This window comes from Oncorhynchus nerka, linkage group LG20 (assembly GCF_034236695.1).
Source record: "Oncorhynchus nerka isolate Pitt River linkage group LG20, Oner_Uvic_2.0, whole genome shotgun sequence".
In the NCBI taxonomy this organism is placed as follows: domain Eukaryota; kingdom Metazoa; phylum Chordata; class Actinopteri; order Salmoniformes; family Salmonidae; genus Oncorhynchus; species Oncorhynchus nerka.
In genome coordinates this window covers 58903840-58919498 of record NC_088415.1, presented here as the reverse complement: position 1 = coordinate 58919498, position 15659 = coordinate 58903840, and positions in this window count along the sequence as shown.

Below are 15659 nucleotides of genomic sequence, written 5' to 3'. Positions count from 1 at the left end.
ACAGATACCCACGCACACCCATACACGCACACACATTTTAAAACGGTCATGATAGAGTCCTGGTGTAACTGCTATAAACAACATGAAATAGGCCTAATGTTTAAACAGCTGTAGCCTGGCAACCATACTGCTACCACTTTCAATAGCTGATAATCAACATAGAAAAGCATCCATACCGCGCTGTGCAGAATAATGATCTGGTGTTGCATAACCTGTATCATCCTCATACTGGACCCTCTCCTCAAGCTGAGGGATTTGTATGCTCAGTGAATCCAAAAATACACTTGAAAAAACAGTGAGACAATTTACCAGAATGTTATGCCCCTTGAGACAGTAATTAAGGATGGATAAGGATGCTCTGGAAATAGATTAACCATGTGGTGATACCTAACCAGCTCTACCAGCCAGATTCCTTCAGCTGAGACCATTTACTGTTAAACACCACCAATAAAAGTGTGTGTGTGTATCCCCCTCCTCCCTCCTTCCGCAACTAACACCCCCTGGCGTGATTTATCATTGCGATGAACGGGCAAGTGGCTTTAGATGGAGATTGGGCTGAATTGGGGTAATTTGCATGTCCGAAGTGTGTCTGTCTACAGGCGGTGATGTATCACCGCTACAGAGGTTAATGACAGTGTTGCTCATTGCCGCTTGTTCATTCCACTGTAATGTGGTTATAAGGAGGTGATGCCGGGACCCTGTGGCTTTGTATGCATCCCTCCCTCCTCTCCTCTATCTCCTATCTCCCTGCCATTCACCTCTGACACCTAACCTAGTGGACTGTCATTTATTTTCACTTTAAATTTACTGCTAGGGTTAATAATCTTTAGAAACAGGCAGTACAAGATGAATGTCTAAACAAAGTCAATCTAATTGGATTAATATAGGCCTGCACCTAGCTAGACAGAGATATGGGTAGATCATAGGATATGGTTACTTAAAATGCATGCACACACACGCACACGCGCACTTAGAACCACATTAGACCGAACACACTATACAGAAGAAACATCATTTATTTCCTTCATTTAAAGAACATTTTATACACTTGTCACTGAATATTATTCACATCAGAACTGTGACAGAAGCAAACTAGCCTAATGTCAAGAAAGGAAAATGTCCAACATACATGTATTTACAAAACACCCATGGTGTGTGTCTGTCAAATCAGTTTTGCCATGCTACTAAAGCACCGCCAAAGAGAATTCACTATTATTGTGTGTCGCCAGCTGGGTATTGCATTTTCGGCTTTTATCAAATGGAAAAATGTTGGTGTTTCTTCTCTCTCAAGAAAACTCATGAATTTGAAATATTCCTCTCTCGCCGCTTGTCTCTCTCTTCCGCTTGTGCACTAACTCTCTTCCCCACTTTTTCTTCATTTCAATCACATTTTCAATGAAATACAAAACTTTGCAGAGATAACGTTGAAGCCAAATCTGTGTAAGATGAATAGAGAAAGGGATTGTACTCCAGAGAACCCCATCTCTCTCTCTCCCTCCTGTCCTACATCCCCTTGCTCCTCCACTCTTTTTTTAATCCTCTCTCTCTCTCTCCCTCCTGTCCTACATCCCCTTGCTCCTCCACTCTTTTTTTAATCCTCTCTCTCTCTCTCCCTCCTGTCCTACATCCCCTTGCTCCTCCACTCTTTTTTTAATCCTCTCTCTCTCTCTCCCTCCTGTCCTACATCCCCTTGCTCCTCCACTCTTTTTTTAATCCTCTCTCTCTCTCTCCCTCCTGTCCTACATCCCCTTGCTCCTCCACTCTTTTTTTTAATCCTCTCTCTCTCTCCCTCCTGTCCTACATCCCCTTGCTCCTCCACTCTTTTTTTAATCCTCTCTCTCTCTCTCCCTCCTGTCCTACATCCCCTTGCTCCTCCACTCTTGTTTTAATCAAATCTGTGTAAAATGAATAGAGAAAGGTATGTACTCCAGAGAACCCCATCTCTCTCTCTCCCTCCTGTCCTTACATCCCCTTGCTCCTCCACTCTTGTTTTAATCCTCTCTCTCTCTCTCCCTCCTGTCCTACATCCCCTTGCTCCTCCACTCTTGTTTTAATCAAATCTGTGTAAAATGAATAGAGAAAGGTATGTACTCCAGAGAACCCCATCTCTCTCTCTCCCTCCTGTCCTTACATCCCCTTGCTCCTCCACTCGTTTTTTAATCCTCTCTCTCTCTCTCTCTCTCTCCCTCCTGTCCTACATCCCCTTGCTCCTCCACTCTTGTTTTAATCCTCTCTCTCTCTCTCTCTCCCTCCTGTCCTACATCCCCTTGCTCCTCCACTCTTTTTTTAATCCTCTCTCTTTTTGAATCATATTGGAAAATGTCAAAACTCTTGTAGTCATAGTCACAATTTTTTACAAGTCTAATAATAGGAAGTATATTCCAATATGACTATCTACTAAAATCTTAATTCAGTATCTTCTTGTCTGCCATTACACACTCTGCATGGGTTACCCTCCATTTTGATTTCAATGATGAAATATGATTTTTATTGAGGGCCATACCCTAATAGGGTATTTCTTTCCTTAATCATATCACAATAACTTTTACCGGTGGAATGTGGACACAAATATAATACTTTTTGTATAAAAACAATCTGAAATATGATATCTTTTTCGGGGTGATATCTCATTAAATATGCACATATTTACATATCACATAAATACAGTTTTCTGGACACTGTATGAAGTCAGCCTAAATAGTTTGGTTTCATTTTGACACTTTCAGGACCGGATTTACAGCCGGATGTGGATACAATCTTTTTTATCATCTTTCCATCTGTAAAATATTAAAGAAAGGTGTGTCGTTCAGAAGAAAATGCCATCTATCATTTTTTGGGGACAACATATCTACAATTCCCTATGTATAATTCTGGAGAATACGCCTAAGGATAACCACACAAAATGTGGTGGCATGTTGGAAGAGACGGACTTTCGGGAAATGGCAGTTAAACACAAGGATTATGAATTAGACTACCAAACACCTATTTAATCCCAATCACCATATCTTCAAAGTAAGCTATTACATAGAGTCCAGTTTGTAACGTTCTCTATGAAATGGGCAATTAAAAGATGTGTGAATCAATGTCGTGAGCTTTTGAAATGATGGATGTATGTCCATTTTAAAAGTGGTTACAATTCATTACATTTTAATGATGGTAGTATAATAAAGTAACAAAAATATAGAGTTTCATCAAGTTTTTGACATTTAAAAAAATACTAATGTTAATTGACCAAAATACCCCAAATTGCATTTTAGCCTGTGGCCACTGGCCTTCATTTTGATTGCACCTATGGAAAAAAAAAAGAAGTGAAATAGGCAATAGAGTTGTATGGAGAGAGCCATTGAAATAGAAGATTAGAAGGAGAGCTAGTGCAGTAGCAGTTGGCATGATGTTGTAGAGAGAGAACAGGATTCGGTCAATGCTAGACACTGTGGAGGACATTCCGTGCTTACCATCTGTCACACACTGCAGAGCTAGTGCAGGTCCTGGACACCTACAGCACATGCAGCACACTGGGAAATAATACTTTTATATAGCACCAGGACACTTTCACAACAAATAAAAAGAGACAAATATTATTTTATGTACAGTACCAGTCAAAGGTTGAGACACACCTTCTCATTCCAGGGTTTTTCTTTATTTGTATTATTGTCTACATTGTAGAATAATAGTGAAGACATCAAAACTATGAAATAACACATATGGAATCATGTAGTAACCAAAAAAGTGTTAAACAAATCTAAACATATTTTATATTTGATATTCTTCAAAGTAGCCACCCTTTGCCTTGATGACAACTTTGCACACTCTTGGCATTCTCTCAACCAGTTTCATGAGGAATGCTTTTCCAACAGTCTTGAAGGAGTTCCCACATATGCAGAACACTTGTTGGCTGATTGTCCTTCACTCTGCAGTCCAACTCATCCCAAACCATCTCAATTAGGTTGAGGTTGGGTTATTGTGGAGGCTTTAATGAACATCTCAACAATTTTCTATTAAAATGCCTGAGTAAAACAGAATGAAAGACACTTGCTGACAGCATGTCTGAGTATTATCGTATTGAGGAGAGCAAGAAATTCATATTGACTGAACAGAGATCCTTTCATTCACTGCACAACACACACACATTAAATTATTAGTACACCTTTATAACTAATGCAGTGAGAATGTTATAGCAGGGAATAAATGGATGAATTCATATATTCTTGAGAAATATCTAAACATTTGAAGGAATATGCTCTCTACTACAGCCTGCATACCTGGTGCTCATACTCAATTGTATCACCAGAAATCCCCCATTAATTTCAAGAACAAATATCTTGTGGAATGAAAGAAAATGCTTAATTACCTGAAAATACATTAGCATAATCATATGTGTTCTATTTGCATATGCATTATTTCATGGTGCTGGTTTTCTGCTTTGAGTGATTACTGCAGCGTTTCATGTGCGATTGTGTGCGTGTTCAAATTGCAGCCTGTGTTTGGGGGATTTGTGTAGTTAGGGTGGAGGGTATGGGTTAGAGATTGGGCTTAGGTTCAGTCATGCTATGTTGACTGTCTTTGTTGAATAATCAGCTGCCTTCTGTTGGGGTCAAGGTCGGTTAAGGTGAGGGGTCGCCAACAATAGAGGCAGTCGTATAAGGCAAAGTGGTGTGGTGCGTCTGCCTGCTACGTCACAGACACAGACATACACACAGACACGCACGCGCAGGGGTACACACACACACACACACACACACACACACACGCGCAAATGCAAACCCCCTCTCCGACTGGTGCAGAAAGACATAGCAGTCTGGTGTCTGCTTAGGGTGTATAGCTCATGTTTAAACTGCTACACTTATGCATGTCATCTCCATACCTAATATTCCCTCCCCCGTGTTTAGAGACATGGTTATAGAACTTGACACTTCAAAACCATGCCACTTCATGGTAGCCACCCTTTCAGAGCCAGCTGCAGACCATGTACAACAAGCGAAATCTGATTTTCAACATTTTCATGCAATATTTAGAATTATATAAAATATATGTGTCACCTGGTGATAAAGTTTCCTTTTTTCCTCTCATATTTGCTGTGTTCACGTTTTGAAATATTTTGCTGTGCCAACCTATTCATGAGAGTTGTGTGTTTAACACATTTGAAGGTAAGACCCAGGTGCAGTCAATGTCGAAGTAACGAAAGTGTATTAACTCTAAGCAGGCAGGTTCAGGGTCAGGGCAGGACGAGGTCGGTAATCCAGAGTAGCAGGGAAAAGGTACAGGACGGCAGACAGGCTCAGGGTCAGGGCAGGACGAGGTCGGTAATCCAGAGTGGTGGGGAAAAGGTACAGGACGGCAGACAGGCTCAGGGTCAGGGTCAGGGCAGGACGAGGTCGGTAATCCAGAGTGGTGGGGAAAAGGTACAGGACGGCAGACAGGCTCAGGGTCAGGGCAGGCAGGACGAGGTCGGTAATCCAGAGTGGTGGGGAAAAGGTACAGGACGGCAGACAGGCTCAGGGTCAGGGCAGGCAGGACGAGGTCGGTAATCCAGAGTGGTGGGGAAAAGGTACAGGACGGCAGACAGGCTCAGGGTCAGGGCAGGCAGGAAGGTCAAATCCGGGAAAATTAGAAAACAGCACTATAGACAGGACAGGAGCAAGGGTGAAAAACGCTGGTAGATATGAATGAACAAAACACACTGGCAAAAGACAAACAGAGAACACAATGTGGAGGGTATATACAGGGTGTACCACTACAGAGTCAATGTGGAGGGTATATAGAGGGGGTACCACTACAGAGTCAATGTGGAGGGTATATACAGGGTGTACCACTACAGAGTCAATGTGGAGGGTATATAGAGGGGGTACCACTACAGAGTCAACGTGGAGGGTATATAAAGGGGGTACCACTACAGAGTCAATGTGGAGGGTATATACAGGGTGTACCACTACAGAGTCAATGTGGAGGGTATATACAGGGTGTACCACTACAGAGTCAATGTGGAGGGTATATACAGGGTGTACCACTACAGAGTCAATGTGGAGGCTATATACAGGGGGTACCACTACAGAGTCAATGTGTAGGCTATATACAGGGGGTACCACTACAGAGTCAATGTGGAGGCTATATACAGGGGGTACCACTACAGAGTCAATGTGGAGGGTATATACAGGGTGTACCACTACAGAGTCAATGTGGAGGGTATATACAGGGGGTACCACTACAGAGTCAATGTGGAGGGTATATACAGGGGGTACCACTACAGAGTCGATGTGGAGGCTATATACAGGGGGTACCACTACAGAGTCAATGTGGAGGGTATATACAGGGGGTACCACTACAGAGTCGATGTGGAGGCTATATACAGGGGGTACCACTACAGAGTCAATGTGGAGGGTATATACAGGGTGTACCACTACAGAGTCAATGTGGAGGCTATATACAGGGGGTACCACTACATAGTCAATGTGGAGGCTATATACATGGTGTACCACTACAGAGTCAATGTGGAGGCTATATACAGGGTGTACCACTACAGAGTCAATAAAGAGGCTATATACAGGGTGTACCACTACAGAGTCAATGTGGAGGCTATATACAGGGAGTACCACTACAGAGTCAATGTGGAGGGTATCTACAGGGTGTACCACTACAGAGTCAATGTGGAGGGTATATACAGGGTGTACCACTACAGAGTCAATGTGGAGGCTATATACAGGGGGTACCACTACAGAGTCAATGTGGAGGGTATATACAGGGTGTTACGGTACAGAGTCAATGTGGAGGCTATATACAGGGGGTACCACTATAGAGTCAATGTGGAGGGTATATACAGGGTGTACCACTACAGAGTCATTGTGGAGGCTATATACAGGGGGTACCACTACAAAGTCAATGTGGAGGGTATATACAGGGTGTACCACTACAGAGTCAATGTGCGGGGGCACCGATTAGTCAAGGTAATTGAGGTAATATGTACATGTGGGTAGAGCTATTAAAGTGACAATGCATAGATAATAACAGAGAATAGAAGCAGTGTAAAAGAGGGGGCAGGAGTCTTATGGCTTGGGGATAGAAGCTGTTTAGAAGCCTTTTTGTCCTAGACTTGGCGCTCCGGTACCGCTTGCCATGCCGTAGCAGAGAGAACAGTCTATGACTAGGGTGGCTGAAGTCTTTGACAATTTTTAGGGCCTTCCTCTGACACCACCTGATACAGACGTCCTGAATGGCAGGAAGCTTGGCCCCAATGATGTACTGAGCCGTCTGCACTACCCTCTGTAGTTCCTTGCGGTCGGAAGCCGAGCAGTTGCTATACCAGGCAGTGATGCAACCCGTCAGGATGCTCTCGATGGTGCAGCTGTAGAACCTTTTGAGGATCTGAGGACCCATGACAAATATTTTCAGTCTCCTGAGGGGGAATCGCTTTTGTCGTGCCCTCTTCACGACTGTCTTGCTGTGTTTGGACCATGTTAGTTTGTTGGTGATGTGGACACCAAGGAACTTGAAGCTCTCAACCTGCTCCACTAAAGCATCGTCGATGAGAATGGGAGCATGCTCGGTCCTCTTTTTCCTGTAGTCCACAATCATCTCCTTTGTCTTGATCATGTTGAGGGACAGGTTGTTGTCCTTGCACCTCACGGTCAGGTCTCTGACCTGCTCATAGGCTGTCTTGTCGTTGTCGGTGATCAGGCCTATCACTGTTTTGTCATCGGATAACTTAGTGATGGTTTTGAGTCGTGCCTGGCTGTGCAGTCATGAGTGAACAGGGAGTACAGGAGGGTACTGAGCACGCACCTCGAGGGGCCCCCGTGTTGAGGATCAGTGTGGAGGATGTGTTGTTACCTACCCTTACCACCTGGGGGCGGCCAGTCAGGACATCCAGGATCCAGTTGCAGAGGGAGGTGTTTAGTCCCAGGGTCCTTAGCTTAGTGATGAGGTTTGAGGGTACAAAGGTGTTGAACACTAAGCTGTAGTCAATTAATAGCATTCTCACATAGGTGTTCCTTTTGTCCAGGTGTGAAAGGGCAGTGTGGAGTGCAATAGAGATTGCATCATTTGTTGATCTGTTGGGGCAGTATGAAAATTGTAGTGGGTCTAGGGTTTCTGGGATAATGGTGTTGATGTGAGCCATGACCAGCCTTTCAAAGCACTTCATGGCTACAGACGTGAGTGCTACGGATCAGTAGTCATTTAGGCAGTTTACCTCAGTGTTATTGGGCACAGAGACTATGGTGGTCTGCTTGAAACATATTGGTATTACAGACTCTGACAGGGAGAGTTTTGAAAATCAGTGAAGACACTTGCCAGTTGGTCAGCGCATGCTTGGAGTACACGTCCTGGTAATCTGTCTGGCCCTGCGTCCTTGTGAATGTTGACCTCTTTGAAGCTCTTACTCACATCGGCTGTGGAGACAACACAGTCGTCCAGAATAGCTGATGCTCTCGTGCATGTTTCAGTCTTACTTGCCTCGAAGCGAACATTGAAGTTATTTAGCTCGTCTGTTCATGTCACTGGGCAGCTCTTGGCTGTGCTTCCCTTTGTAGTCTGTAATAGTTTGCAAGCCCTGCCACATCCGACGAGCATTTGTGCCGGTGTAGTACGATTCGATCTTAGTCCTGTATTGACGCTTTGCCTGTTTGATGGTTCGTTGGAGAACATAGCAGGCTTTCTTATAATATTCCGGGTTAGAGTCCAGCTCCTTGAAAGCGGCAGCTCTACCCTTTAGCTCAGTGCGGATGCTGACTGTAATCCAAGGTTTCTGATTTGGGTATGTACGTACAGTCACTGTGGGGACGACATCATCGATGCACTTATTAATGAAGCCAGTGACTGATGTGGTGAACTCCTCAATGCCATTGGAAGAATCCCGGAACATATTCAATTCTGTGCTAGCAAAACAGTCCTGTAGTTTAACATCTGCTTCATCTCACCACTTTTTTATCGAGTCACTGGTGCTTCCTGCTTTAATTTAAGCTTGTAAACAGGAATCAGGAGGATAGAATTATCTTCAAATTTGCCAAATGGAGTTTGAGGGAGAGTGTTGTACACATCTCTGTGTGTGGAGTAAAGGTGGTCTAGAGTTGTTTTCCCCTCTGGTTGCACATTTAACATGCTGATAGAAATTCGGTAATATGGATTTAAGTTCCCCTGCATTAAAGTCCCCGGCCACTAGGATCACCTTCTCTGGATGAGCGTTTTCCTGTTTGCTTATACAGCTCATTGTTTGCTTATGGCGATATACAGCTCATTGAGTGCAGTTATAGTACAGTTATAGTGCCAGCATCGGTCTGTGGTGGTATGTAGACAGCTATGAAAAATACAGATTAAAACTCTCTAGGTTTATAGTGTGGTCTAAAGCTTATCATGAGATACTCTGTTGTAAACTGTTGTTTACAAATGTACACAGACTGCCACCTCTTGTCTGCCACCCCTTGTCAGAGGCTGCTGTTCTATCCTGCCGATAGACTGTATAACCCACCAGCTGTATTTTCTTAACGTCGTCATTTAGCAACAACTCATTGAAACATCAGATTTGACTCTTTTTAATATCCCGTTGGTAGGATATATGTGTTTTTAGTTCGTCCCATTTATTTTCCAGAGGTTGTATGCCGGCTAATAGTACGAATGGCAAAGGCAGATTAGCCACTCGTTGCCTGATCCTCATAAGGCACCCCGATCTCTGTCTCTTTCCCCTGCGAATGACAGGGATAAGAACCTGTTCGGGTGTCTGGAGTAAATCACTCTTGTCGAACGCATTAAAGAAAAATTCTTCGTCCAATTCAAGGTGAGTAATCACTGTTCTGATGTCCAGACGCTCTTTTCGGTCATAAGAGACGGTAGCAGCAACATTATGTACAAAATAAGGTATAAACAATGCAAAAAAATAAAAAATAAAATGGCAGCAATCCCCTCCGATGCCATTGGCTCAACGTTACTTCTGTAATATGTGCACTTTGGATAATTCATATGTGGAAACTGTAATACCTACCTGACTCGGATACTTACACTACCTTCTTCCCGAGGACAGACTTGAACCCTCCCTTCACGGCGAATGGAACCTGTGGAGAGAAAGAGATTCAATGGAGAGCTAAGGAGAAGACTAAAAGTAGAGGAACAATACCACGGGCGGACTCAACAACACTGTCTATCATGTGGATGAGTATTGACTGCTGGACATTTTAGGAGTTGCGATTTTTGAGGCGAGACTTTTTAAGAGACATTTCCTACCTTTTCAAATAAAGTATTGTTCATTGTGAAACTTGCCTTGTTGTCGTTCATCCAAATTGCACTGGGGCAGAAAATAACCAAAGTTTTCCCATATCTGACATTTGGCACAGTGTCGACAGGGTGCTCAGTGCCTCCATAACAAAACTGCCCAGGAGTACTGGTCAAAGTGGGAGATGTCACTAGAAACACTGTATAGTGAATCTTTCTTTCAGAAGTGGATCCAAAACCTCTGGTATGACCCAGAGTCCATCAACTGGTTGACTGTGAAGGCTGCTAATGGGCTGTCCATCCCATATTTGGGGTCCCGGTCTTATATTTTGAGGTGGGGTGAAGATACCACAGAAGGCAATGATCCTGGTTTGAGATGATTGTCTTAGGAGAGATCGGGTAGTGCTAGGAATGAATGCAATAACTGCCTGCTGGCAGGACCTCTTTGGAGCTATTCCCCTTCAACATGTTCAGTTTCAGACTGCCATGAGACCAGAGATCCGGAGGGAGTGGGACAAAAACTTCACACTCTACAACAGAGTCTAAGTGGCAGAACGAGATGAAGGAGCACGTCGCACTGTCCACCTCCCCCCAGAATCCCCAGAATCTCCAGTTCTCATCTCATCAGAAAGTGGATGGTGGTATGGAAGGGGCTACATAGCCCCTCTATGAAACAACCATTTTTTTGGCCTAGTGGAAGGGATGTCGGATGAAGCAGAGGTGCAGGTCGCCTTGGTTCATGTTGAAGGAATTTGTTGACAGGTGAGAGTGCAGAATGTTAACCCATATGCTGTTGAGCTCTCTCAGGGACCTTGGCTACCATCCATTCAATCCAGAGGAGATCAGAGGGGAAAAGGACATCCCCCTCAACTGAAAAGGGCACCATAGATGTGGGAGGTACCAGTGCTACCCCAGAAGCAGCCAGTAGACAGGGTGCCAGCAGAAGTTCTGAAAGGGGGGACTTGACCCCAGCACAAGCTGACAAAATTCAGACCAGCTGAAGAGATGGGCCAAGGTGTTTGCACGCCACAAGGAAGGCTTTGGCCATACAGATGCAGTGCTCATCCCCACAGGCACCGCCCCACACATCCCAGAGCGGTTTCGCCCCCATGCCATGTCACTCTACCAGGAACTGAAACAGAGGCTGGACGGAAGAGTGACCTTGGTCTTCACCTATTGTCCTGGTCAAGAAGAAGAATGGAACATGGCATTTCTGTGTTGAATAGAGAAAGCTCAACGCAGTGACCTACAAGGATGCCTACCCCCTCCTCCAGATCAGGGAGTCCTTAACCATCCTGAATAAGGCTACCTGTTACCCAACCCGTGACCTCGCCAATGACTACTGGCAAGTGGAGGTGGACCTCTGAGACTGGAAGAAAACTGCCTTCCCCACCACGCTTGGGCTGTTTGAGCGGATGACATTCGGGGTGTGTAACGCACCAGCCACATTCCAGTGACTAATGAAAAGGTGTCTGGGGAACCAGGTAGGAAAATCATTGCTCATCTACGTTCACAATGTTATTGTCTATTCCCCAGACTTTCAAACCCACATGGAATAAGTGTTTGACATCCTTTGGAGCCATGGATTGAGACTACTACCCCTGAAGTGTCACTTGTTCCAGAGGCAGGTCACTTACTTTGGAAATGTGGTGGATTCCCAGGGGGTCACGGAGGACCCTGGTAAGGTTGAAGCAGCAGAGGAATGAGCTATAGTGTTATTGCCTATTTATCCCCAAGTTCTCCATGATTGCTTCACCTCTCAAAAGGCTTTGTAGAGCCAGGGGTCCAGCTCATGAAAAACCAGTGTCCCAGTACAGTGGTCTCTAGAGTGTCAGACTGCTGTTGATACCTTGAAAAGTCACCTTTTGCAACACCATGTTATGGTAATATGCTGCCTTTTCTCTCTCCTTCTAGCTTTATGTAGATGCAAGCTTCTGTGGGCTGGAGGCGGTGTTATACCAAGTGCAGGAGAGAAGGCTTCCTTTCCTACGGCAGCCAGAGCCTGATTCCAAACGAGCTGCCGGGACTGAAATGGGCGGTAACAGAGAAGTTTAAACCCTCACTGTGTACACTGACAAGCCCTTTGAACAGGCAGTTAACCCACTGTTCCTAGGCCGTCATTGAAAATAAGAATTTGTTCTTAACTGACTTGCCTGGTTAAATAAAGGTAAAATAAAGAAAATACAAATAAACCTGGGCCTTCCACCTTTGCGCCAATTATTCCACTGTCAACTAGTGCCCCAATGGAAATGGTGGCCATTGATTATCTCTTCCTGTGTCTCCCTGGTGATGGTTGATTTGTTTTCCAGGTAAGCATGGGCGGTGCTGACAAAGGACCAGACGGCTCAAACCACAGCACAAGTGCTATGAAAACACCTCTTCCAAAACTGGTTGCCCTGAGCGTCTTCACAGAGACTGAGGGGCAACTTTGGAGTCTGCAGTGGTCAAACAGCTGTGCGAATAGTATGAGGGTACCAAAACCAGAACCAGCCCATACTGACCACAGGGTAAAAGGGCTTGTGAAAGAATGGATCAGACACTGCTGACTCTGTTAAACACACAGAGCGAAGAAGGGCGGGCACATTGGGAAGAACAGTTACCAGCTATCCTAAAACAATACGGTCCATAGCGTGTATACGCCACACGTCCTAATGTTTGATAGACATGCACAGTTGCCCATTGCAAGTACCCCTTGGAGTCAAGTTTCTCCAAACAGCTCTATGACCAGTGGATGCAGCATCATAAATGGGTCCTCCTGGAGGCCTTTGAGAAGGTAGGGAAGGTGACCTGACAATGACAGGAGTACAGCCAACAACGCAGGAATGACAGACCACTGGCCCTACCGCTACTGCCCGGAGAGCTTGTGGTTGTTCGTTGTTTCTGCAAGTGATAATGTGGAAAGCTGGAGGATCGTTGGGGCCCCAGGCCTCATGTGGTGGTGGTCTCTCTATGGCCTGGACACCAAACTTACCGGAGCCGCCCTGAAAGAGGGGAAAGTCCGGAGTTGACCATCCATCAGAATCACCTGCGAGCATGCACAGTGGCAAACACCTGCTGAGGAGGAGCCAATCCGAGAACATAGCTTCACCTTGGGCTGGATGGGAGTGGTTTAACTAACCTTAGATTGCATGTCAAGTTGCCAACCATTGGATTCCCTCAGATATAGGACCAGAAGAGGCAGGAGTGCCCCCAGCTCACCCTGAAGTTGCTGAGGATCCGACAGTCTATGTGGTCCACTAGAGGTCAAAGGCCACTAAGGTACCAATCATAGAACACTAATCGAGGTTGCTGGGACGTCAACCCTCAAAAGGGGGAGGAGTGTCACCTGGTGATAAAGAGCTTCCTTTTCTCCAAACATGTTTTGAAATATGTTTGCTGTGCCAACCTGTTCACGAGTGATGTGTGTTCAATAATTGAAGTGTGAAATCTCACATGCGCTACCATTAACACATTCTCACAAGTACTACTTATTAAGTTTGTTCGCCAATGATATGCACATTCATGCGTGACTCTCTTTCCACTCTTGATTGTGTACAGGTGAAGGAAATTGGACGAGACTCCCCAAAAGACAGAAGAGCCAGTGAGTGCACAGCTAGGATGCACAGAGCCTGCATCCACACCTGTTTCTAAACAGTTGTCTTCCCCAAAACACAAACGACTAAAGCTGAATACTATTTTACTCTCGCCTTTAAAGTTTTCATCTGCGGATCAACGTCACATCTGTAATGTGTGCACTTTTGATAAGTTATGATTATACAGTTGAAGTTGGAAGTGTACATACACCGTAGCCATACATTTAAACTCAGTTTTTCACAATTCCTGACATTTAATCCTAGTAAAAATTCCCTGTCTTAGGTCAGTTAGGATCACCACTTTATTTTAAGAATGTGAAATGTCAGAATAATAGTAGAGAGAATAATTTATTTCAGTTTTTATTTCTTTCATCACATTCCCAGTGGGTCAGAAGTTTACACTCAATTAGTATTTGGTAGCATTGCCTTTAAATTGCTTAATTTGGGTCAAACATTGTGGATAGCCTTCCACAAGCTTCCCACAATAAATTGGGTGAATTTTGGCCCATTCCTCCTGACAGAGCTGGTGTATCTGAGTCAGGTTTGTAGGCCTGCTTGCACGCACACGCTTTTTCAGTTCTGCCCACAAATCTTCTATAGAATTGAGGTCAGGGCTTTGTGATGGCCACTCCAATACCTTGCCTTTTTATGAGCCATTTTGCCACAACATTGGAAGTATGCTTGGGGTCATTTACGACCAAGCTTTAACTTCCTGACTGATGTCTTGAGATGTTGCTTCCATATATCCACATAAATTTCCCTGCCTCATGATGCCATCTATTTTGTGAAGTGCACCAGCCCCTCCTGCAGCAAAGCACCCCCATAACATGATGCTGCCACCCCTGTCCTTCACGGTTGGGAGGGTGTTCTTTGGCTTGCAAGCCTCCCCATTTTTCCTCCAAACATAATGATGGTCATTACGGCCAAACAGTTCTATTTTTGTTTCATCAGACCAGAGGTCATTTCTTCAAAAAGTAGAATCTTTGTCCCCATGTGCAGTTGCAAATTGTAGTCTGTTTTTTTATGGTGGTTTTGGAGCAGAGGCTTCTTCCTTGCTGAGCGAGGTTGTTTCGATATAGGGCTCGTTTAACTGTGGAAATAGATACTTTTGTACCTGTTTCTTCCAGCATCTTCACAATGTCCTTTGCTGTTGTTCTGGGAATGATTTGCACTTTCGCACCAAAGTACGTTCAACTCTAAGATACAGAATGCGTCTCCTTCCGGAGCGGTATAGCGGCTGCGTGGTTTATACTTGCATACTATTGCTTGTACAGATGAACATGGTACGTTCAGGTGTTTGGAAATTGCTCCCAAGGATGAACCAGGCTTGTGGAGGTCTACAATTGTTTTCTGAGGTCTTGGCTGATTTCTTTTGATATCCCCATGATGTCAAGCAAAGAGCCACTGAGTTTGAAGGTAGGCCTTGAAATACATCCACAGGTACACCTCCATTTGACTCAAATTATGTCATTTAGCCTATCAAAAGCTTCTAAAGCAATGACATAATTTTCTGAAATTTTCCAAGCTGTTTAAAGTCACAGTCTACTTAGTGTATGTAAACTTCTGACCCACTGGAATTGTGATACATTGATTTATAAGTGAAATAATCTGTCTGTCAATAATTGTTGGACAAATTACTTGTGTCATGCACAGAGTAGATGTCCTAACCGACTTGCCAAAACTATAGCTTGTTAAAAACCTGTCTAGGACTGGGGTTCCGCTATCATTTTACACCATCTTAAAGATAAAATTCTTGTTAATCCAGCCACAGTGTCTGATTTCAAAAAGGATTTACAGCGAAAGCATCACAAACGATTATGTTAGGTCAACACCAAGCCACAGAAAAACACAGCCATTTTTTCCAGCCAAAGAGAGGAGTCACAAAAAGCA